Below are 23,563 nucleotides of genomic sequence, written 5' to 3'. Positions count from 1 at the left end.
ATCGTCCACACGGTCACATTTGATTTTGAGAAAGCTTACTCCAGCTGGAATATGAATAACGGAAAATGAAGACCCGAAGAAGAAAACCAATAGGTGCTGTAATCCCTGGGACGAATTGGCAAGGTGACGTCAGGATGGAGAGTGTGACAACGTGCAGAAACCCCTGGCTGCCCAATGGACTGGATCTGATGAGTGGCTGGATCCGGTGGGCGAACGGGAAGCGGAAGCCAAGGATTTCACGAGATTTCGCATTCGGGTGGAAATCATGAGATATGGTGAGAAGCTGAAGAGTTGACTAGATACGTATCTCCTTAGGCTTGTGATGAAAGCTAGAAGATGTATGGGTCTCTGTAGAGACTCATACGAAGCCCTTTCAAAAATGGTAGCTCCGTGTAGAGGACCTGTATCTTCAGAACCCTAGGCGTCAAAGCAAAACCCTCTGCTCACAGACCGGCTTGGCCGCAGGGCAGAGGTCGGGCAAGGGCTGGAGTGCGGTTTCCGCGCCCGCTCCGCGCCTCAGCCTCGGCCCACCCGGACCTTTGCCCCTTCTTCTGGGACCACCGGCTTTCGGGGGCGGGGCCGACCTCACGGGGGCGGGCGCTGGCGTGCGCCGCGTCTGCGCAGAGCGCGGGCGGGGGCTCCAGGCGGCGGCGGCGCGGGCCGAGCGCGCCCCCGTGCGCGCGCGCGGCCGCCTGCGCCCTGCCCACCCCCCCCCCCCGCGTAGCCCGGGCCGCCGCCGCGCCTTCCCCAAGCGCAGGCTTTGTGGGTCTTTGCGAAAACGCGCGTCCAGGAAGGCGGGGAGAGGCGGCAGAACTGAGTTCTGTTAGACGCAGTCATCGGAGGGTTTGCAGTGCACTGAGAGCTGTGAGTACCCGGGTGTTCACTCCAGTGGCACCGGCGTCCTGGAAAGGCTCAGTTCTCGGTGTCGGAGAGGGGAATGTGGGTCTGCGGGAAACTACCCCTGATGACGTACCTGAGTGGGTTTCAACTCTGTCAGGCCCGACACCACTTTTAAAAATAAGCCTTTGTCGGCTTCATTGAGGTATAATTGACAAAAAAAAAAAAAAAAAAAAGTGTGTATTTAAGGAGTACCGTGTGATGGCTTAATATGCTACGCATTGCGAAATGATTCCCACCTGAAGCTAAGTTACCAGGCTTTGGGTGGGGTGAGAACACCGGAAACCACTGTCTCAGCGAATTTAAAATACACCATACGGTGTCACTAGTTAGAGTCGCCAGCTCTACATTAGAGTCCCTGGAACTCATTCATCTCATATCCCAACAGGCGGTGACCCAGAGACCCACTTCTCCCCGCTCCCCCCCTCCCCCCCATCCCTGGCTCCCCCCCATTCCTCCATCAGCATCTCTGAATTCTAATTTTTAGGGCTGAATAATACTCCATTATGGGTAGAGAGATCATGTTTTCTTTGTCCATTCATCTCCTGGTGGACATAAGCATTACTGTTTCTTGACTACTCGGTGTAAGGCTGCAGCGAACCCAGAGTGCCACGATCTCTTGGATACTGACTTCATTTCCTTTAGAGAAATAGCCGGAAATAGGATGGCTGAAGCATAGAGTAGATCGGTTTTTAATTTTGGGGGGGACGTCATGCTGTTTTTCCTAAAGGCTGTACCAGTTTGCACTTCCACCGACAAAAGCTCACCAACAAATGTGTCCGTATCCTTGCCAACACTCTCAACACCACTTTATTATAGTAATCGATATTTCGCAACACCCCCCTTTGTTAACCCCAAATTAAATTCATAGGTGATATATTTATCCAAGTGCGTATTTTTTTAAATTGAAGGATCATTGACATATTAGTTTTAGGTGTACCGCAAAATGATTCAGTACTTGTGTCCGTTGCAAGATGGTTACCATGATGACTGCTGACATTCATTGCCTTGCCTACTTTCAGAACAATTTTCCCTTGTGATGAGAACTTTACAGATCTACTTTCTCAGCAACCTTCACCTTCCAATATGTAATAGAGTATTATTAACTATGGTCATGGTGCACACCTCCCCGTGACTGACTTCCTCTCTCTCTCTCTCTTTCTTTTTCTTTCTTTCTTTCTTTCTTTCTTTCTTTCTTTCTTTCTTTCTTTCTTTCCTTCCTTCCTTCCTTCCTTCCTTCCTTCCTTCCTTCCTTCCTTCCTTCCTTCCTTCCTTCCTTCTCTTCATTATGACTTATTTTATAGCTGGAAGTTTGTGCCCTTTCACCCCGCAAGTGCATAATTTTTTAAAGAAAAACGATATGATGGCCTAATATAAACAAGTTAAATAGAGTAAAATCCTAAGTGTCTTTTATCCTTTCTGTGTCCAGTCAGAAAACAAACCACTCTAAGTATTTCAAAAGAAGCAAGTTAATCTAGGGAACTGGTTATAAAGGTTTGGGCAGGGCTGGATGAGCATATGGGGGAAGGTAGGGTTATCCAGGATTAGTAACTACAGGAACTCACTACCCCCTGGAGCTGGAGAAGCAAAGGGGAAAATGATGTCCCCCAGAGCCTCCGCATACAAGGCCACGGTGTCTGCCCCCCTGCACACCACACCGGGCACACCACACGACCCAAAAGACAGGGGGAAAAGGGGTCTTCCTGATCTCTTCCATTCCCCAGTGCCTCCCATTGGCAGACCCTCAGAGAAGCCAGATGGGAAGGAATCTGGAAGCTGTAACTTGGAGGTTTCTGGCCCTAGAGGTGGAGAGCAGGGCTCACAAGGGATGTACAGAGCCAACAGATAATAGTTTCAATTTGCAAATTTTTAGGCACAACTACATTTGAAGATATAATGAAGATGCCAGATGCTTGAATCTGCATTTAAATAAGTTAGGATTTAATGGAAGTAAAACAAAGTTCCACGGAATGTTACAGACACTTTCTGTATCTGACTTTCGGAAAGAAAAGGTGGAAGAGTGGATTCCCATATATGTATAATCACTATGAATGCAGTGACTACAGCAGAGATCCAAGTGGCTGTAGTGGTGACTCAAAGGTTATGGGCGGCTTTGCCATTCCCGGTGAGATTTCGAAACAGTTGAGTTGACAATTTATAGTAAAAAGTGTAAACAAACCAGAGCTCATTAGTTGCATTGTTACAAAATTCAGTGTATACTTAAATCATGCCAAAAAGCCTCGTGTTTATATGTCAAGTGGAGTTAGGTCTGGAGCTGAAATCATTAGGAATAGGTTTTTTCCCCACCTTCATGAATATCCATCAGGACATTCAAAATTTGAGCAGGACTAAGGATTATAGAACATCCAGTTTCCTGGTCTCTTCCCTTCTAAGTGCCCTTTGCATATCCACCCCCTATCCCCCCCCCCACCTTCACCCCCGTTGTTGTAACAACTAAAAACGCCTCCACAGATTTTTGGTCCTCTCTTGAGCAGCAGTACAGCTGTTAAGAGCACAGATGTAGTTGTGCAGTCTTGATACAGAAGTATTATGAGATATCAAATAGAAATTAGGTTATAGAATGTTGCCTTTCATTATTTTAGGAAGTATTTGTCCATGCATATGAGAAAAGGCTTGGTATTTATAAGCCGAAATGTTAACAGTGGTTATTCCTTTTGTTGGAATTTGAGGAATAGTTTTTTTGGTTTTTTCTGTTTTTAAATTTTTTTTCGACTTGAGAAATTTTAGAACGCATTCAAGGGGGTGGGGGGAGAAAAAGGTTAGGTCAGGCAGGCGTATCAGTGAGGATCCTTCTGGGCTCATAGGAACAGTCAGACCCTAAATCTGTCCATGGGGACTGACCCAAGTACCTGATACGAGCACTTGCTCAGACAAACTTTGGTTCTACCAGAAATGCCACCTCCTTCCTGCACACAAACCACTCTTTGCTGCTCACTGTTCCTTCGGGATGGTGAACAGAGCATGTCCTTCCTGATGTGGGTCCAAATGGGGTCATACTAGTTTTTTGGCTTCATAGCACAGCAGTTTCTTTAAGAATAGGAGCCCGCTGAACTCACCCTCATGCCCGCCCCGTCAATCTCAGGTATGAATCGCCAAACTGGGAGACTGAGTCCCAAGCTTGGACAACATTTTCCATCCTCGGGCCAAAATGGGGGGCATCAGCAAGATGTAGCACGTTCAGTGGGTTGCGTGCTGGAAGCTTGTGGCGGGCCTGATACTGTGGGCCCTACCAAGAAGACCGAAGAAGGATGATAGGATAGGGGCGCCCATGTGTTGGCAGGTCCCAGCATTTTCCAACTGACTTCTCATTGGGATTTAACCCAACACACTGTCTCCAGTCCAAGCTGCCAGCCTCCAAAACCTCTGTCCTGCACAGGACCTTGTGCGGGGATCTCCAGGCAGGGCGTGGGCGTGCCCGACACTCACACATCTCCCAGACCTGAACGCCTGGGCCGAGACAAGGGATAGTTTCCAGATGTGGGCTTCACATCTGGGCCAGCCATCAGAAGGCTGCTTATTTGAACAAAGACTGGAAGTACTCAAAGAGCCCCGAGGTCCAGAGAAGGCTGCCAAGAGCTGGCGAGCAGATGAGTGGAGAACAGACCTCAATTTATGGTTCCAGGAGAGGAAGAAAGCCGTGCTTTGTGGTCCCGCACGGATACGTGTGAAGCAAGGCATCCTGCTCCTTCAGGATGGGCAGTGGCTCTGTTCGTAGGATTAAAATCAGGGGCTTCGATTCTAGGATGAGCAGAATTCTGAACTGAGGGTGCACTCCCATTTCCAGCGTGGCACCTCGACCTTCCCCCCCTTTCCACACCGCCTCATAACTGGCGTTCTGTGGAAATACTGTGGAAATAGAAAATCTTACAATTTTATGGCTTGGTGTGGGCCCTTTCAACCCATCATCCCCACCGGACACACACTTCCTTTTTGAAAATTTGTTCTAAATGTTTATTTTTGAGAGCGCGAGCGAGCGACAGAGAGCGAGTGGGGGAGGGGCAGAGAGAGAGAGGGAGACACAGAATTTGAAGCAGGCCCCGGGCTCTGAGCGGTCAGCACAGAGTCTGACACGGGGTTCGAACTCACAAGCTGTGAGATCACGACCTGAGCTAAAAGCCGGGTACTTAACTGACTGAGTCACCCAGGCGCCCCATTTCCTTTTATAGGTAACCCTGTGACTTGGGCACATTCCCCACTTGACTGGAGGAGCTGAGAAGAATAGGTCCGTTACCAGTCCTCTTTGGAGGGCGTCAGCGAGATCGGCACACCTTGGAGCAGATTCTTACGTTCCTACAAAGTGCAGAAGTGTACTCCTTGGGCTGAGTCCTGTTGGGCTGAATTGTCTGCCCCCTCCCCCTGCCCCCGTACCTGCGTTGAAGTCCTAACCCCTCGGTACCTCGGAATGTGACCGTATATGGAGATAGGGGCTTTAAAGAGATCATTAAGTTAAAGTGAGGTCAGTTGGATGGGTTCTCATCCACTCTGAGTGCTGTCCTCGTGAAGAGATTGTGCACAGACACACGCAGAGGGAAGGCTATGTGAGGACACAGGGAGAAGGTGGCCATCTGCGAGCCCCGGAGAAAGTCCTCAGATGAAACCAACCCTGATGCTACCTTGATCTCAGACTTTCAGCCTCCAGGAAGGTGAGAGAATCAATTTCTGTTAAGCCTCCCAGTCTGCGGTGCTTTCTTATGGCGGCCAGAACGAACTAACGTGGAGGTTGGGGGACGCCTGGACCACAGTGGTGGCCCCGGCTGCCTGGCTCTGTGGGGAACCAGGGACCAGGCCGGTAGTGAGAACGGGCAGGACGATGGCGAGCCCTGGGTGCAGGTGTGAGCCTGAGGGTGTTGCCAGTTTATTTTCCGGTTGGTGCTTTCATTATCCTCACACCGTCAGGAAAGTTCTATGACCTGTCACTGCCTGGCTTCTGCTTTGTGTGGGGCATTAAGAAGGTCCTCGCTGAGGGGTCGGAAGACAGTCATGCCACAGGTCTTCAAGTCCAGACTCAGGAAGGGGCAGGAGCGTGCCCACTGGCAGGGGCGGCATCCTTAGGGCCTCAAGAATAGCCTGTGGGTCGTTTGAAGAGAACTGGTTTCCTTCAGCGACGCTGGCACACGCTTGTGCGGTTATCACTTGGATTACAGGTAGAATGCAAATTTTACTAGCCATGTAACCTTAGGGAAGTTATTCAAACTCTCCCGTCCTGTTTTTTGGCCCTGGGGATAAGTGGGGTTCGCAGAGTGTTATAAGGGTTAAATGAGACCACGAATAGAAAGGCTATGGAAGCACACGGCACTTTGTCTTCGGTGCCAAGTATTTCCTGAGTTCCTCCTATGTGCCAGGTTCCACCTTAGGCTTTGAGGATATAACAGAAGGTAAGAGGGAAAAAATGTCCCTGCTCCACAGAGCTTACACGGTAGACAGGGAGCAACTATAAAGGAAACAGACGTGCAGAAGGAAGTGGGGTCCGCTGGGTCAGAGGCTGGTGCAGAGTCAAGGTGAGAAGAGGAAAGAACCCACGAACAGGTGCTTGCACTCCATTCACTGGGCCCCTGGGGGCGGAAGGTAGAGCTGAGCCCTGAGCTAAGGAGACATTGGAAGGGCTGCTGCTTCCTGGAGAAGGGGCTGGAAAACTCTGCTTGTTGGCCCCGGGAAATAATTAGGAAGCCTATTTATGTCCAGGAGCCTAAGTGGGGGGGGGGGGGGGGGGGAATCTCCTGTTTAAAAATAAAATGAGTTTGGCGGCTCCTCAAAACGTTAAACATAGACTTGCCATGTGACCAGGCAATTCCACTGTGAGGTGTAGATGTCGAAACATCGAAAGCAGGGTCTCAGGCTGATCCGTGTAGAACGACGTTCGTGGTGGCTCTGTTCCCAACAGCCCAGAGGTGGAAACAACCCACCCACAGATGGCTGAATAAGCGAAGCGTGGCATATGCACACAGTGTTCCTGAACTTGAATAAGGAGTGAAATCCTGATATGTGCTCAGCGTGGAGGAGCCCTGAAAACATTATGCTCAACAACATAAGCGAGACCCATAAGGGCAAATGACCGCGTGATTCCACTTACATGAGGTGCCTAGGGTAGTCCGGTTCGTAGCCATAGAAAGTGGAACAGGTGTTCCCAAGGGGGGTGGGGGGTGGGGAGTCACTGTTTACCGGGTACAGAGTTTCTATTTGGGGTGATGAAAAGTTCTGGAAATGGACCATGGCTATGGTTACACAGCATTGTGAATGCTCTTACTGCTGCTAAATTGTGCACTTTATTTATTTTTTTTAATTTTTTTTTAACATTTATTTATTTTTGAGACAGAGAGAGAGAGAGAGCATGAACAGGGGAGGGTCAGAGAAAGAGGGAGACACAGAATCTGAAACAGGCTCCAGGCTCTGAGCTGTCAGCACAGAGCCCAACGCGAGGCTGGAACCCACAGACCTCGAGATCATGACCTGAGCCGAAGTCGGACGTTTAACCAACTGAGCCACCCAGGTGCCCCTAAATTGTGCACTTTAAAACAAACAAACAAAAATAGTAAATGTTGTGTTAGGTATATTTTGCCACTATAAGAAAAAAAAAAGGAAGAAAAATAAAGTTATTTGCCCCAGGTGGCTGAGCTAGGGGAGCCAAGTGCTGAGCCTGGCATCCGGGGGTCCCTTTTTCCCAGCCCCGCTTGCTCGCCAGCACAAAGCGGGGTGCTCACAGTGGCTGGGGATTTACAGCAGCAGCAGTACCCCCCGGATGGGAAGGCAGCGGCCTTCGTCGCCTGTTTCTTGCACCTGTGTTTCTTTGTGACTGTCTTTCCCGTCTTCCCTTGGAGTCATATTTTCTCTGGTTTGGGGTTGTAATTAATGGAGGCTGCTCTGCGTGCTGACATGTACCCGGGAGCCAGGCTGCACCAGCTTCAGATCTCAGCTCTGCCACTCACTAGGGGGGATTCTGGGGCAAGTTTCTTAAACTCTCTGTCCCTCGTTTTCCCACCTGTGGGAAGCGGTAATAGCAGGGGGTGGTTGTGGAAATAAAGTGAAGTCACCCGCATGAGGTGCTTGGAGCAGTGGCTGGCACCCCAAGTGCTTTCATTGTTGGGTGTTCTCATTGGTAGCACACGACCGGGCTGAGGGAGCTGAGGGTCTATGGCCAGCGTGCAAGCTTCTTGGACTTAGAATCCTTTTGCAGGATTCTTAAACCCCCCAGGACTCTCCTAGAACGCTGCATCAGAGCCAGGAAGAAAGGCAAAGATACACAGGAAATGTTGCCCACGCACATCCTTACTTACTCGGCGATGTGGAATGATCTCTGCATTTCTGTAGGACGTGGTTTATAAATCAATGGGTTGGGATCAGGGCAGTCTAAAATCCCTTGAAGTGTGCTCACACGCTTCCACACAACCTGAGCATGTCGTGTCTGCTTTCATTCAGCAGTGCTGCCCCCTGTGGGCGGTCCGCGCACTGCAGCCCAAGTCACTCCAGCCAGCTGGGGGCGGGGAGGACTGCTGAGGCCTGATGGTGTTATGTTTCCCCTGACCTAAGCCCACTCCTGATTCTGTTCCCTCTGTTCTCTCTAAATGGATTTGTGAGATACTTACAGCGTTCCTGTTCCCATGAAATGAGGCTTAACAAAAAGAAAAGAAAAAGGCAGCCAGCCTCTGATAACCCAAGGAGATACAGCCCCCGTGTGTAATTTGGGGCAGGTTGTGGGTCTCAGCCAGCAAATGAGCTCCTAGACGCCTACGATGTACTCTCTCCTGAAGAACATCCCACTTTAACATTTCAAGACTCAAAATCCAGGGACACAGTGAGACTAATATGTTCTATATTTAAAAAAAAAATTTTTTTTTAATGTTTGTTTACTTTTGAGAGAGAGAGACAGAGGGAGAGAGAGAGAGAGAGACAGGGCGCGAGCAGGGGAGGGGCAGAGAGAGAGGGAGACACAGAATCTGAAACAGGCTCCAGGCTCTGAGCTGTCAGCACAGAGCCGATGCAGGGCTCAAACCCGTGAGATCACGACCTGAACCGAAGTTGGACACTTAACCCACTGAGCCACCCAGGTGCCCTGAGACTAATATGTTCTATATTTTTAAAACTTTTGCACAGAAAGGAAAAAACGACCATACGCTAAATTTTAGAAAATGAAAAATGGAAAGAACAGTTTTGTAATTCATGACAAAAAAAGGCCTACTCTTCTTCCTAATACATAAAGAACTCCTAGAAATCGAAGGGAGGGAGGGACGAAGGGAGGAAGGAAAGTAGGAAGGAAGGAAAGGGAGAGGAGGATGAGCAAATGTGGGCCACATTCACAGAAAGCAACCCCGAAATACCATTTTCACCCACTGAATTGGCCAAAATCCTCATGTTTAATACCACACTCTGTGGGCCAGTCTGTGCAAGGGCAGGCACCTTGGAACATTGCTAGTGGGGATGGGACTCGGCATGTCCATTATGAAGGGGGATGTGGCCTGTCAGCAATTGCAAATACATGATTCCACTTCTATAGCTGCACGTGTGCACAGAGAACATACAATGCATTGAGATTGTTCATTGCAACATTGTTTGTGATAGAAAACAATGGAAGCGACAGGTGGCTCTTACCACATTTACTGCCTCCCTGGGATGAACTCTATGCAGTGAGAAAAGAGGAGATGTGCTATCAGTATTGACATGGAAAGAACTCTACAGTATTCCATTAATAAAAATAAGCAAGGTTCAGGGCAGTGTATTTAATCTACTACGTTTTTATCTAAAGGGTTGGAAGATACGAATTTATGTTTGTATTTCCTTGGTTTTGCCTTCACAAGGTTACCCGTGGAGCACCTAGACTGATGGGGATAAGGCTTGGAGTTATCCACTCTCCTTTCCGCTCCTTCTAGACTTTCCAAACTTCTCTTTCTGTATATTGATTGTTGAAAGCATGAAGGTGTTACCAGTTTACACTTAAATAAATATATTCTTATTCTCGGGGGGTAGTGAGGATTCTCCTATGCTACAATAAGAGAATAAATAGTCCAACCTTTCTGAGATGCAATTTGGCAATATGTATGGGCACAGAGATTTCACTGTTAGGGTCTTGATTACATACTGTTTAAAGCGAAACATTCCCAACTTTTGGAAGACGCACCTGTTAAATGTCCCAACATCAGGGGATGATGACATACCCGTAAGACAGTGATACATCCATAGGACAGAATACTCAAAGCTAATTCAAATACCACAAAGTGTATGTACTGACATGGAAAGTTGGCCATTTGTTACAGAATGGAAAAGCAAGTAACATATTTGCATATATGGTCTGGTACAATATTTGTAAAATATAGAAATATAAAAGTAAGCAAACGCTGTAAGGGTAATATGCCAACATATCATCAGTGACCATAGCTAGATAGTAGGTCGGGATCAGTTTTTGTCTTTTATTCATCTGACTTTTCTGATATTATGTATTAACATTACAAGTAAAGTTAATTAAAAATAACCTTACAGGGGCGCCTGGGTGGCTCAGTCGGTCGAGCGTCCAACTTCAGCTCAGGTCATGATCTCATACTCCATGAGTTTGAGCCCTGCGTTGGGCTCTGGGCTGACAGCTCAGAGCCTGGAGCCTGCTTGGGATTCTGTGTCTCCCTCTCTTTCTACCCCTCCCCTGCCCATGCTCTGTCTCTCTCTGTCTCAAAAATAAATAAAAACATTAAAAAATAAAAAAATAACCTTCTAGCTATATGTATGTATACAAAAATATAGTCTTTAATAACAGGACCAGTAGCATATATCCTGTTACAGCACCTGGTTTTTCATCTTGAATACTTAACGTCCATATCTTTCCCAGTCAACAAACACATCTCAGGGAAATCGAGTGGTCAGACTGCAATGGTTTTATGATTGTTTGTTTTAGTATTTTTCCTCAGATCTCCTGATTTTTCTACTGTCAACCCTTATTATTTATGTAATTCAGAAATAATAGGCACTTTTAAAAAGAAATACTTTTGTTCTAATAGTTGGCGGTTTTGAAAGCCCTTTTTACAGACTGCACACAATATGTGCAAAACCCAGCAGAGCCATGATAACTCTATATGGAGAAACAGAGACTGGGGAAGTTAGGAGGTTTTCTGGCAGTTGCCAAGCCAATAAAGTGAAGCTGGGCCACGTTGATTAACACATGGCCCAGAAGTGCTCATTCTACCTGCCATGCACATTCCCAGAGCCCTCCTAGACATCTGGAAGGCTTGGACTCAATTCCTACTCCACCAGAGAAGTGAACGGGGTCATCTACAATATCCAATAAAAGTCCTCAAAAGGAGGGGCTAACCAAGAGAAAGCATTCCTGGAAAGACAGTTGCTTGAGGGCCCCATACTGAACTGCAGTGAAAGCCTCAAGAATTCTCTTTCCACTTTCCTGTGAACATGCTTACCACTGAATGTGGGAAGACTCACGAATATTTCTAGATAAAAGGATTTCCGTTAAAATAAAAAGAAGAAAAATAGATTATCCCCACTTATAGCTTGTTTGAAAATGTTATTAAAGGATAAACTTACTGAGGGTAAGATTATTTTTTATCTCCATATTTCAGTGCTTAGTTATCCCAGAGATACTCAGTAGGTATTAGATGGTTGTGATAAATGGATGGATGGATGGATAGATGGATGGGTGATTGTTTGAGATGCATTAATTGAAAGAGGGAAGGGAAGGAAGGAAGGAAGGAAGGAAGGAAGGAAGGAAGGAAGGAAGGAAGGAAGGAAAAGGGAGGGAGGGAGGAATGGAATCTAGAAAGAAGGAAGGGAGGCTGCTGGGGTTGGTTGGATAGATGAATGGAAGGTTGGTTAGGGTGGAAGAAAAGATGGCTGACTGGCTGGCTGGTGTGATGGAATAATGGGTGGGTGGATGAAAAGATGGACTGATGGATGGAATGGATGGATAAAGCTGCAGTTGATGTTAAAGTCTAACAAACACTCAAGTACTGTGCGCTGTTTCAGCTCAGGTACAGAGATATTGCTACATAATTTTCTTCTCTTTTAGGAAGGATGGAACTATCTCCGCTTTTTATGCCAGTCTCATTAACAGCCGCCAGGACAGATGTGGGGCCCTCAACAGCAGTCCTTCTTCTTCGCATCCAAAGAATGGCAGAGAAAGTTAAGAGGCCGAAATGAGGCACAAAAGTTAGCATCTTTATTTTATAGGTGAGGTAACCAACCTGCAAATAATGAATGTCCAAGCTATTAGAGACCTTATAAAATACCAGGCATTTAAAAATAAAATTGTAAACCATAGAAATGAACAAAAGAAGAGGAAGGGCAGGTTCATTAAAGTCATTCAGTGGGACGGGACAGGTCTTCCCACTGTGGTTACTGCCAGGGCTAAATTGCAGTGTGTAAGGCCATCTGCCCTGGTATTCTTCCTGTCACTCCCGAGAGCTTTTTATTCCACTTTATTTTAGGAGTGCCAAAAGGTGGGTTTCTAATTCTATTCCTCTCTAGTTCTTTTTATAGTACTCAGATCTGGGCAAATACCAATAATATGAAATGTGTCCTCTTTTTTTTGTACTTTAAATCAGCCAGAAGTTTAATATCTTGAATTTCCTGCTTCTTTGGCATTCCTCACCTGCTGTGTGCATGCCAGCTGCACCTGCATGGTTTTCTGAGCACGTGTCTACCTGCCGGACTGCCTGCCAGGCCATTAGCGAGGCCAGTGGACGAATCACACACTTGGGTGTTTTTCGATTCTGTCACTTTAATGATAGTGAAAAGCTCCAGACTGCCTGCAGCCCCTCCCAGTGTTTGCCAGACAACTCAGAGCTGGAGGCAGGCGTTCATTTAGAAACTGCCAGCGAGCAACGGAAAGTTCTCAAACACCTTTTACCTCTGAGGACTACAGCGAGTCATGGCCCTGAGTTTGTTGGGGTCTTTTATTTCTGCCTGTTAAAAAAAAAAAAAGTGCATTCTCCTAAAGGCATTGACTTAAAGTGCTATAGCAGGTGCTGCCTGAACCCCACCCACACACTTGTCTTTCCCCTTCCGTGCTAACAGGCTGGAATTCCAACTGCTGACACCTCGTTTTGTGTCCTGAGGACTTTCTCTTGACCTGGAGCCCCCTTTTCCACCTGTGCAGCAGGCCAGAGTGCTGGGAAATTGATGCCCCCGGGAGCAGACTCCCAACAATGGTGAATAGGAGTTGGTGTATAAATGCCCCAGCTCCCTTGCCCCTCAGGTGGGATTGCTCTGAGGTGTATGTTTCTCACTGACTTCCAGAGTTTTCTGAGCAGATTTAAGCTTCAGTCACCCCCAGAGGTAGCTGGTTAGATACCACATGCTTTCTTGGCTGCCTCTTCTCTGTCTCATGTCCCTGTGTCCCTGCCAGCATCTCCTGGGATTGTCTTCCAGATAAACTACTCCATCTGGAATCTCTGTCTTAGAGTCAGATTCAGAGACCCCCCAAAAAGGCCCACCTCGACCAATGGGATGCTGTTGCAGGGGTTGGAGGAACACATACTGGACATCTAGGAGATTCCCTCACAAAATCAGAAAGTGCAGCCCCTTCTATAAGCCTCAGCTGTAGTATACAATTTGGGGGCCCTCTGATGCACTGTGGGGTTCCTCTGGCTGTCACCTCCTGTCCCAGGAGTGGTGAGCTGGTAGAGAACCCCAGCCGGAGGCACTCAGAATGCATGTGTAGGTGGACAGAGGTGATGTAATCTGTAGGCATCCTCTCCAGTCTCCCACCTGGGAGGAAGGAGGCCTAAGAGGCAATAAAGGAAGTGGATTCAGGGAGAAGAATGAGAGGGAAAAACAGATGGCCTTTCTGCATCCTTCTCATTTCGTTTAGATTCAACTTATTTTTTTTTTCTCCGAAGTATATTCTTTAGTGTTTCATTCAGGGAGGATCTGTTAGGGGCGAACCTTCCATTTTTATTGGGTAAAGAGGTCTCTGTTTTGTCCTTGCTCTTGAACAGCAGCTTGGCTAGACTTTGAAGTCTACATTTTCTGTCCGCACGTGCGTCGTCTTCTGGCTTCCATAGCTGATACTGAGAAGGCTGTTTTCAATTGGACTGTTGTTGTTTTGCAGGTAAGCCTGTTTCTTTGTGATTTGATTTCTGGTTTCTTAATCCAGAGAGATTAAATCCTTTATTCCCTTGCTAACTTCTGCAGTTTCATTCTCATCTGTCTGGGCATGCCTTTATCTTTATTTATATTGCTCAGGATTCCCTATTCTGAAAAACCTTAAAAAAGAATCTCAGCCAGTTTCTCCTTGACTTTTGCCACTCTCTCAATCTTTCTAGCCTCGCCTGAAATTTCTATTAAGGGTAAGATAGATCTTGTTATTTTATCCTCCATGTTTCTTAAGCTTTCTTTAGTATTCTCTATCTCCTGTTGGCTCCTTCTTCCAATTTACAGACTCTTTCTTTAGCTGTGTCCTAAGCTGCTGCTTAGCCCCATCCACCAAGTGCTTCATTGAAACGATCCCATTTTTCATTTCTAGAAGTTCTGTTTGGCTCTTCTTCAAGCCCATTGGTCATACTTATCCTCATTAGTTAGTCTCTCGTCTGCGGTTTTAATTTTAAACATTACTTTATGCACTCTATCTGAACATTGTATTATCTGAAAGCTATTTTTAGTGTGGACATTCACTTTTACTCATGGTGACTGTGTCCTCTAGTGCTTTGTAATTTTTTATTTTTATTGTAAGCTTACCTTCCACAGGGAAAATGTTGTTTTGTTCTGTCTTGTTCTCTGTGGGAATCCTGTGCAATTTGGAACACAGAAGTGTCCCTCCATGGTCGTTTTATTTTGGCTATTGCCAGTTGTCTTGGGGATAGTCAAATCAGCTAAAAACATCACCACCTCTACATAGCCTCCTTGGGCCCCTTTCTCTCAGCTGAGCCTTGGAACCTCTCCTCTCTGCTCACATAGCTCCTTGTACATATCTCTATGGCATCTCAAATAGCACTCTGTTTGGAGACTGTGTGTCTGTGTCCTCAGTTACTCTAGAAGCCCCTCAGGCACTCATCAGGTCTAGCAAAGAGCTCATAAATGTTTGCTGAATGAATGAACTTGGAGAAGTAAGTCTTCAATGCCTCACCTTCTTTGAATGGGATGTTATCTTTTGTCCTGACCTCATGGGATTTGGAGACATCATAGGCCCTCTATGATAGATCATGGATCTATCCCATAGACCTCATGGGATTTGGGGAGATGCTTTAATTCACCCCGAAGATCACTGCATCAAATCCTTAATTCCCTGCCTAAGATAATTAACTAAGGGGCTCTCACAAGCTGTGAAACACTAACATAGGTACCTCCCAGTGCTATTCCACTGTGCCTGGTGACTGGTTTCCCACTCATTATTATCTGCTTCCTTTGTGCTTTGTGAGACAGGAATGGTTGCAATGGAAAAGATCTGTCGTGTACTAACAACTTCAAACTTTTCTGAGACTAAAACAAGGCTGTACCTGAGGCTGATATACTTGGACATATGCTGGACTTAGAATCCCTCAAAATCAAATGGCAGCAGCCAAGCAAACAGCCGTATCAACCCTAAATGGCAACTGTGTGTTCCTCCTTTTCCCAGCTTGACTGAGCGCTCTTTGAGAGCATGGACCATGACATACATCTGCTGGGGTGTCCTCATGGCGAGGTCAGAAGCACGGCGCTGAATCGTAGGTATGGTTGAATTTTGACCGGTTGAGTTGTAGTTAAAAGTAGAGTCAGCATTCTATATACGAAGTAGAAGCCACCTCAGAATACTGGTAGTTCTTAATAATAGCAAAGCCATTTTTGGTTTGTACTATACTTTTTCTTTTCTGCTCAAGCATTTTGTGGTGGGGAAAAAAGGATTGGGATTGCAGTGTTTTTTAGTGGCTCCAAATAGCTATCTTCCTCTGCCCCCTAGTGGCCTCATGACAAATTGTAAGAACCTTCATGGTTCTCAATTTCCCTGGTTGCTTCTGTTCTTACTGTTTTTGTTATTGTTTATGAAAAAAAGATTTCCTTAAACTTGCCGCAACCTCAAAGTGCCCTGTGTTAAAAATTAAATGAATGAAATATAATTTTACTAGAAAATATACGTGCAGTGAGGGGCATCGAGAATCTAGAACTTAGGAAGTGATTCTCTCTCATTCTCCAACAGGCTCCATCCGTGGCCGTCCATCTTTGGTGTTAATGCTTTCTGGGACAGTTGTTTGCCACTCTGGGACCCCTTATGTGACAGCTCCATTTGAACCAGCATGAAATGTCCCTCCCCGGCTGCATTCTAGAACCTGGAACCTCCCAAGTAAGACCTAAGCCTGCCTTCACCTGGTGGGGTTATCTGCTTCCCTGCCTGGACTCCTGTCCAGACCAAGAACGGCACCTTCCTCATATGCCTTGGCTCCTGGCACCGAGTTCCTCCTGCCTGTGCTCTCAACATAACACTAGTGTGGGGGAGCCCCAAGAGAATCGGGTTCTCAACACCAAGCATGGTTATTTTTGGTGAAGTACAGACCACGCAAACCATGTCTTTATTTATGCCCCTGAGCCTGCATTAGCTCCCTTACCAAACCTGGAATCCGACTGGCTCCTCTTGAGCAACTTACCTCCCAACAGCCCCTGGTCACCTTCACATGGATAGTGGCCAAGGAAGGCTTTTCTCATTCTGCCGTCATAACGGTGGCTTCTTTGTTCAGTATAGCTGTGGGAAATTTATTTTCGTCTCTGTTTTTTTGCCAGGAGACTGGATCATCATCTGACAATAAAGAAAAATTCCAACCTGAAGGATTTTGACCACAGAGGAAAGAACTTCCTGAAAGTTCTCTTTCAGGAAGAATGATGGGATGTCCCTGGGGCCAAGAATCAAAAGTTGTGTTCTTGGCCTCAACCCTGTCTGGCTGCCATGCTCCTTGTCAGTAGCATGGAATTTGCCTCAGCACGATCTTGTAAGGATTATAGGAGGGGGAAAGGCTTTCTAGAGGAGAGAAAGTCTCCTCTCCTTATAATCTTGAATGGACAGCTGAAGGATACTGTACAGTTTTAGGAACTTTTCCCATAAAACCACATTGACTTTCAGAAAATTAGCTCTCCTGTCACTAGCTAGTGGGAACCTCAGTTCACAAACTCACTGGGGTGTAAGAAATGCTATGTTTTTAATTTCCCCTAAATCCAATTCTGAATCTCTGTTAGTTTCCTAGGCCTGACGTAATGAAGTACCTCAAGCTGAGTGGCTTATACAAGAGGAATGTCTCACAGTTCTGGAGTTTGTGGTGTTCTCCCTGTGCCCCTGTTTCTGTGTCCACATTTCCGTTATTTTAAGGATACAATCATATTGGCTTAGGGCCCACCCTAGTGATCTCATTTTAACTTGTAACTTAATTTTTTTTTTCTAAGAGAACCGATGAGCTGGGGGGAGGCACAGAGGGAGGGAGAGAGATAAGCAGGCTCCATGCTCAGTGCAGAGCCTGATGGGGGGCTTGATCCCACGACCTTGGGATCATGACCTGAGTTGAAATCAAGAGTTGGATACTCAACCAACTTAGCCACCCAGGTGCCTCTGTAACGTAACTTAAAAAAAAATTAATGTTTTATTTTTGAGAGACAGAGAGAGAGAGAGGGAGAGAGACTGCAGGGAGGGGGGGGCAGAGAGAGGGAGGGAGACAGAGAATCTGAAGCAGGCTCCACGCTGCCAGCAAAAAGCCTGACCTGGGGCTTGAACCCAGGAACCGTAAGATCATGACCTGATCAGAAGTCAGACGCTGAACCAACTGAACCCCCCCTAGGTGTTCCACTTCACTTTTTAACTTAACTTTGTTGGAGCGCCTGGGTGGCGCAGTCGGTTAAGCGTCCGACTTCAGCCAGGTCACGATCTCGCGGTCCGTGAGTTCAAGCCCCGCGTCAGGCTCTGGGCTGATGGCTCGGAGCCTGGAGCCTGTTTCCGGTTCTGTGTCTCCCTCTCTCTCTGCCCCTCCCCCGTTCATGCTCTGTCTCTCTCTGTCCCAAAAATAAATAAATAAAAAACGTTGAAAAAAAAAATTTAACTTTGTAAAGGCCCTATTTCCAAATAGGGTCACATTCTGAAGTACTAGAGGTTAGGACTTCAAAATATCTTTTTTGAAGGGACACAATTCAACCCATAACAGTCTCCATCCCGCCAAGCTAGTGGGAAACCATTAGCTCCCTCTTCACCACACCCACATATCCTCTAGCCTGGCACTGAGCTGCTGATGTTTTTGGCCAAACCCGAGGACCTGGGAGAGCCCTTTGTCTTAAGTCTTATTTGCTGCATGGTGCCCAAGCTTGCATGGTGTCTCCAAGTCAGCAGCCAGCCAGCCATGCTTTGCCTGGAAGCCCCAAACCCCTTGCCTCACTGGCAACTCCAGTGTCCAGAGAGTTGGCTGGGTAATATGGCACCCTACATAAGTATCCTTTCTGAATATTGCCACTTCACCAGGGACCTGAGGGCTTGCTAGTCTTGACCCTATTCACCTTTTTCCTTTCCCTTCTCAAAGCCCGTAAAGGGATCCCCTCAAGCAGTTCCAAAAGAAACAGAGCCACTGACATTAAATAGATTTATCACCAAACCTTCCCTGAGGAGAGGCCACTCAGAGCCTGCTTACTTCCATAAAATGGAGGGAGAGAAAAAGATGAATAACAAAGCTTGTGTATCAGTGCCTTGTCCTGCCATGCTTCTAACAGTGAGCCCAACAGATAAGCCACAGGCCAGTTCACCAAGAGAGGCCACGCTGGCTGGAACCTCAGACCTGAACATGGCCTCCTCCTCCACACTCAGTTCCCAGGCACTTGCCTACCTGAGCAGGTGTTGCTGGGACCTGCGGGTGACTCGGTGTGAATGAGTTTTGCTGGGATTGAGAGGACATTGGGAATGAGATGACAAAGGCAGAGTCATCTACTGGGAATTGGACACAGAGCCCAGAGCAAGAACCAGAAGGGCACAGTTTGAGAAGAAATTGAGGGGTCCATAGTCTCTCCTGAAGGAGAAAAGAAGTGACCACATGCTTGGGCAGAGGCTCTGTGGTATAAGAAATGTATTTGGCCTTTGTCTTCATTCCTGACACAGAACTCCTAAAATCCTGGAATTTCCTGAGTGGTGGGGATGTCTTTTGTTATCCCTGAAGAGCTCTTTCTGATCACACCTTGGTTTATGCTACTAGGGTGACTTGGAATGCAGTTCCTAGATTGCCAAGGGATGTTTTGGGTCCTAGAAAGACCCAGGATGGGGCTGGTCACTAGAAAACCAAGTGGTTAGATAGGCGGAACTCCCAGCCCCACCTAGCAGCCACCATGAAGAGTAGTAGGGGCTGGAGATTAAGCTCTGTAAAAACTCTTGATGTGAGAGATTTGGTGAACCTCTGGATTGGGGCGCGTGTGCGCACACGCACACACACACACACACACACACACGACGTGCTGGGGTAGTGTCATGCACAGAGGGGCCACGGAAGCCCCACACCCCAGCCCCCGCACTTTGCTCTGTGTGTCTCCTCCACCTGGCTGTTCCTTTATAATAAACCTGGCAAACGGAAGTGTTAACCTGAGATCCATGAGCAGTTCCAGCAAACCATCCAACCTGAGGAGGGGGGCTGTAGGAACCCCTGATTCATAGCCGGTTGGCCAGAAGTATGGGTAGTCTAGGACTTTTGACTGGTGTCTGAAGTGGGGCAGTCTTGGGACTGAGCCCTTAAATGTGTAGAATCTGCCACAGACTTCAGGTCGTCGGTGTCAGACTTGAACTCAACATTAGGGCACTCACTTGATGTCCAGAGATTTGGGGACATCGTTGGTATGGGGAAAAAAACTCCACAGGTGTCGTCAGAGTTCTGAGTAAAAATAGTCCAGAGTCATCCTGACCCCAGAAGGCCCAGAGGAGCAGACTGGTGGATTGAGGTGTCCCTGTGCTTGAGATAGAGAACAGAGGACAGAGAAGGTCCCCCTGGGGCTCCCAGGGCCCTGAGGGCCCTTGTCACTTAGGTCCACAGGGCCAGAGACTCCTTTGTCTTTCACCACCTGTGAGATTTCCTGTCACTAAGGAGACTCGCCAGTGACACCCACAGAGAATGGTAGGTCCACATGAGGCCACCCGGCGGGGACAGGATGGAAAGCAGAACCATGGGGACACTTGTGCAGAGTCACACAATGGCTGCAGGAGACCAAAGAGTGCCTGATAAGAGTAAGTGGGACGTGCACATACAGCACGGTTGTGCACACGCACACATACGTACACGCACGCTGATGGAGCTTAGCTAACATGCATCTCAAAATTTTAAAACGCAGTAGATGAATTAAAAGAAATTGTAGTCATTGTGAGATTTGAGTTAGTGCCCTGGGAGATCAGGCACGAGACCTATGTCATTAACTAAGTTGCTGGATTCCAAATGCCCAAAACCTATTGTCTTTCTCTGTACCGGCAGAAGTAACTAGAAAAAATATATTTTTTAATGGTGGCTTTTACAACCAGGTCAAGAAAACATTGGATACCTGGGAAGAAGTCTAAGGACGTTCAAACCCTCCACACTGAAAACCATAAAACATCACTGGAAAAAAATAAAAAGTCAAAGGAGACCTAAGCAAATGGGCAGATATACAAAGTCCATGAAGAGGAAACCTAAATATTGTTAAAATGTCATTTATTCAAAACTGGTTTATAGATTTAAAGTAATCTCAATTAAGATGCCAGTATTTTTTTTTTTTTAAGTGGCACGCTGATTCTAAAAATTCATTGGGAAATGCTCCCATTACCAGTACTTGAGAATTTTAATTGTTCCAAAATCTCATCAAATGTTGGTATTGTCTTTTTATTTTATTTTGCTTTATTTAAAAATTTTTTAAAGATTTATTTGAGAGAGAGAGAGAGAGAGAGAGAGAGAGAGAGAATGAGTGGGGGAGGGGCAGAGAGAGAGGGAGACCCATGTCCTTCATTTCCAGGGGGCTCTTCTGCTGAGAGACGCCACCATGCACTCAAAGATCTCAAACCCAGAAAATACGACAGACGTTTCCTTCAGTGATTCTCAGCTGGGTGAGCGCTGGAGTGCCAAGGGTTGAAGCATGTCTTTCTTCCCCCCGACTCTCAAGATGCCTGGGCAGCCACTTGGGATCATCACCCTTTCTTAGAGCCCCCTCGTGCCTGGTGGGAGAGCCATGCCTCTCAGGCGTGTTGGGACGGCAAAATGATTGAGAACCAAGGCACAAGTGGATGATCTCAGCGACTTCCAAAATGGACGGGGGTATGGCTTTCCCAAGGCTCCAGGAGAATTAGAATCCCAGGAAACCTACCTGTGGGGGTACAAGTATTCTGAGCCAAGGTCTCTGTTTGGTGTGAGTCTTCCGAAACAACCTGAGACTATTGCATATTCCAAGATACTAAGTTTAAGGCCACTTAAAAAAAATCTGTAGGTTGCCAGAGTTTTCATTGTCCTGCATGTATTTTACAGAATATTTTATCTGTTCTTAATAACACCTTTTTGTACTAACGTCTAGGAAGATAACTCCGAGGTGGTGTAAGCAGCGCCGCTCAGATTTCCACGTGCGTGTGAATCACCCGAGGATCCTGTTAAAATGCAGATTCTGATTCAGAAGGTGCAGGCAAGGGCCTGAGATTTTGCATTTTTAAGACGTTCCTGGGCAGGACTGGTTACAGAATTTGCAGGGCCCTGTGCAAAATAAAGAGGCAAGAGCCCTTGTTTAAAAATTACGAAAAAAAATTCAAGGTCGGGGTGCCTGGGTGGCTCAGTTGGTTAAGCGTCCACCTCTTGATTTCAGCTCAGGTCATGATCTCACAGCGTGTGGGTTCGAGCCCCGCATCAGGCTCTGGGCTAAGAATGCGGAACCTATTTGGGATTCTCCGTTTCCCTCTCTCTGCCCCTCCTGTTCTCTCTCTCTCTCAAAAGTAAATAATAAATATTTTAAAAATCTTTTCAAGGTGAAGGGAGAACGTTCAACCAGTGCGTGATCCTTCTAACCTCAGAGTCCTCCTGAACGTGGGGCCCCATAGCACCGTCTGGTCACACACCCACGAGGCCGGCACTTTGCCCAGGTGATGCCAAAATGAGCCAGTCTGTAAAACCGGACTCTTCCTTAGACTCCGAGTTCTCAATATGGCAGCTCTGACCTGAATTCCATCAAGAGAAGTTAGTTCCTCCCGCACCCAAAATCTCTCACTGTAAGGTGGTCTGGAGATGAGAGGCCTCAGGTATCCAACAGTGCGCGGACGGTACAAGGTCCACATCTACTTACACCTGTCTTCAGAATTTACTGATTTGGCGAGACGATAAACAAGTGATTCATAAACCACAGGGCGCTGTATAAATATTGGCCCCTCTACCGTAAGACGCCTTCAACTTGCAACTCGGTGAGAGAAACTGACGCGAGGCCCTCTGGTGCCTTCCTATGTGTCAGTCCCCAAGTTCAAGCCAGCTCGGCTATTGTAGATCCCTGAAATTCCATTTAAGTGAAAACCAGAGAGAGAGGATCCAGGGCGGGCGAAGAAACCGTGATGAGGATCTTCAGTGCTTCCGGGAGGCACTGAAATGTGAAATAATTAACCTTTGGAAAGCCTGCGTGGTGACTTGGTATTTTTCCACCCCACTGAGGCTAAAAGGTTAATTAATTTTCCCTGTGTGTAAGAACCAGCCCTACAATTTAGAAGTGATGGCCGGATGCCCCTACCTCCTGAGCAGCAGTGGGATGGGGGTATTCTCTTTGTGGGGGTCACCCACCCACAGGGCCGGAGCTCCGGGAGAGGCTCCCATTCCCTCTCACCCTTTACCTTTGGCCCCCACGGGTGCCTCTGTGGTGTTCTGCCAGAGGTGCCTTCGGGGACCTGCTCCGGGCCCCATCTGTCTTCCTGCTGGTGACCTCTGTGGGTGCCCCTCCGGGGCTGGTGTTGTTTTCCGGTTTGGCCTCGTCAGCGTCACCACCCACCCTCACAGACGTGGAATTTCGGAGAAGAAGTGCCCATTTACCAGGGATGTGGCCTCGCCCTCCGGGCCAGCTGGCTCAGTGCCAGGACAGCCCTGCCAGGATGGTCCTCTCTGTTCCGAAAGGAGGCCCCAGAGGTGGATGCATCTGTCAGAGCTTGTTCTTTTACGAATAATTAGTGCTCTGGTTTTCAGTTTACTGTGAAATGTGGTGCTGGAGTCCGTTCCTCACCCGGAATTGATAAAAGAACTCTCCATCTTCTTCTCTTGTCCCTCGATAACTGTGATTGTCCGCCCGACTGCACAACAGAATCACCCAGGTGCTTTAGAAGATACTCATGTGTGGGGCGCCTGGGGGGCTCACTCAGCGAAGCATCTGACTTCAGCTTAGGTCCTGCTCACATGGTTTCGTGGGTTCGAGCCCTGCATCGGGCTCTGCGTTGACAGTGTGGACCCTGCTTGGGATTCTCTCTCTTCCCTCTCTCTGCTCCTCCCCCGCTCACGCTTTCTCTCTCTCTCTCAAAATAAATAAATAAATAAGCTTCAACAATACATAAATAATAAACAACAAAATACTCACGTGAGTCCTACCCCGAGGCCAATTAAATCAGCATCTCTGAAGGTGGGATTCTGGCATATGGCTATTTTTTAATACTCCGCGAGCAGCTCTCACATGGAGCCAGCGCTGAGGGCCGCTGCCCGGGAAACACACCGACGGTTCTGGTAGCACAGAGCCCCCCCGGAAATGCTGTTCCAGTCTCAGCTGTCTC

At 47.3% G+C, this 23,563-nt stretch overlaps 1 long non-coding RNA gene across 13 annotated transcripts; it reads left to right on the top strand.

Moving 5' to 3' along the window:
• Window positions 1–660: 660 nt before the first annotated feature.
• On the top strand, window positions 661–23,312 carry LOC106985044 (uncharacterized). 13 transcript variants are annotated; one of them, XR_008291558.1, is made up of 8 exons: window positions 661–864; window positions 11,915–12,075; window positions 13,845–13,948; window positions 15,461–15,552; window positions 16,019–17,407; window positions 19,849–20,047; window positions 20,803–20,893; window positions 20,991–23,312. It is a non-coding gene; the product is annotated as an uncharacterized LOC106985044 (long non-coding RNA). The 13 variants fall into 13 exon arrangements; XR_008291555.1 differs by having other exon boundaries at window positions 20,803–23,312; XR_008291554.1 differs by having other exon boundaries at window positions 20,336–23,312.
• Window positions 23,313–23,563: the final 251 nt, after the last annotated feature.

Source organism: Acinonyx jubatus, chromosome D3 (assembly GCF_027475565.1).
Source record: "Acinonyx jubatus isolate Ajub_Pintada_27869175 chromosome D3, VMU_Ajub_asm_v1.0, whole genome shotgun sequence".
NCBI lineage: Eukaryota > Metazoa > Chordata > Mammalia > Carnivora > Felidae > Acinonyx > Acinonyx jubatus.
This window is presented reverse-complemented; position numbering and strand designations above follow the sequence as displayed.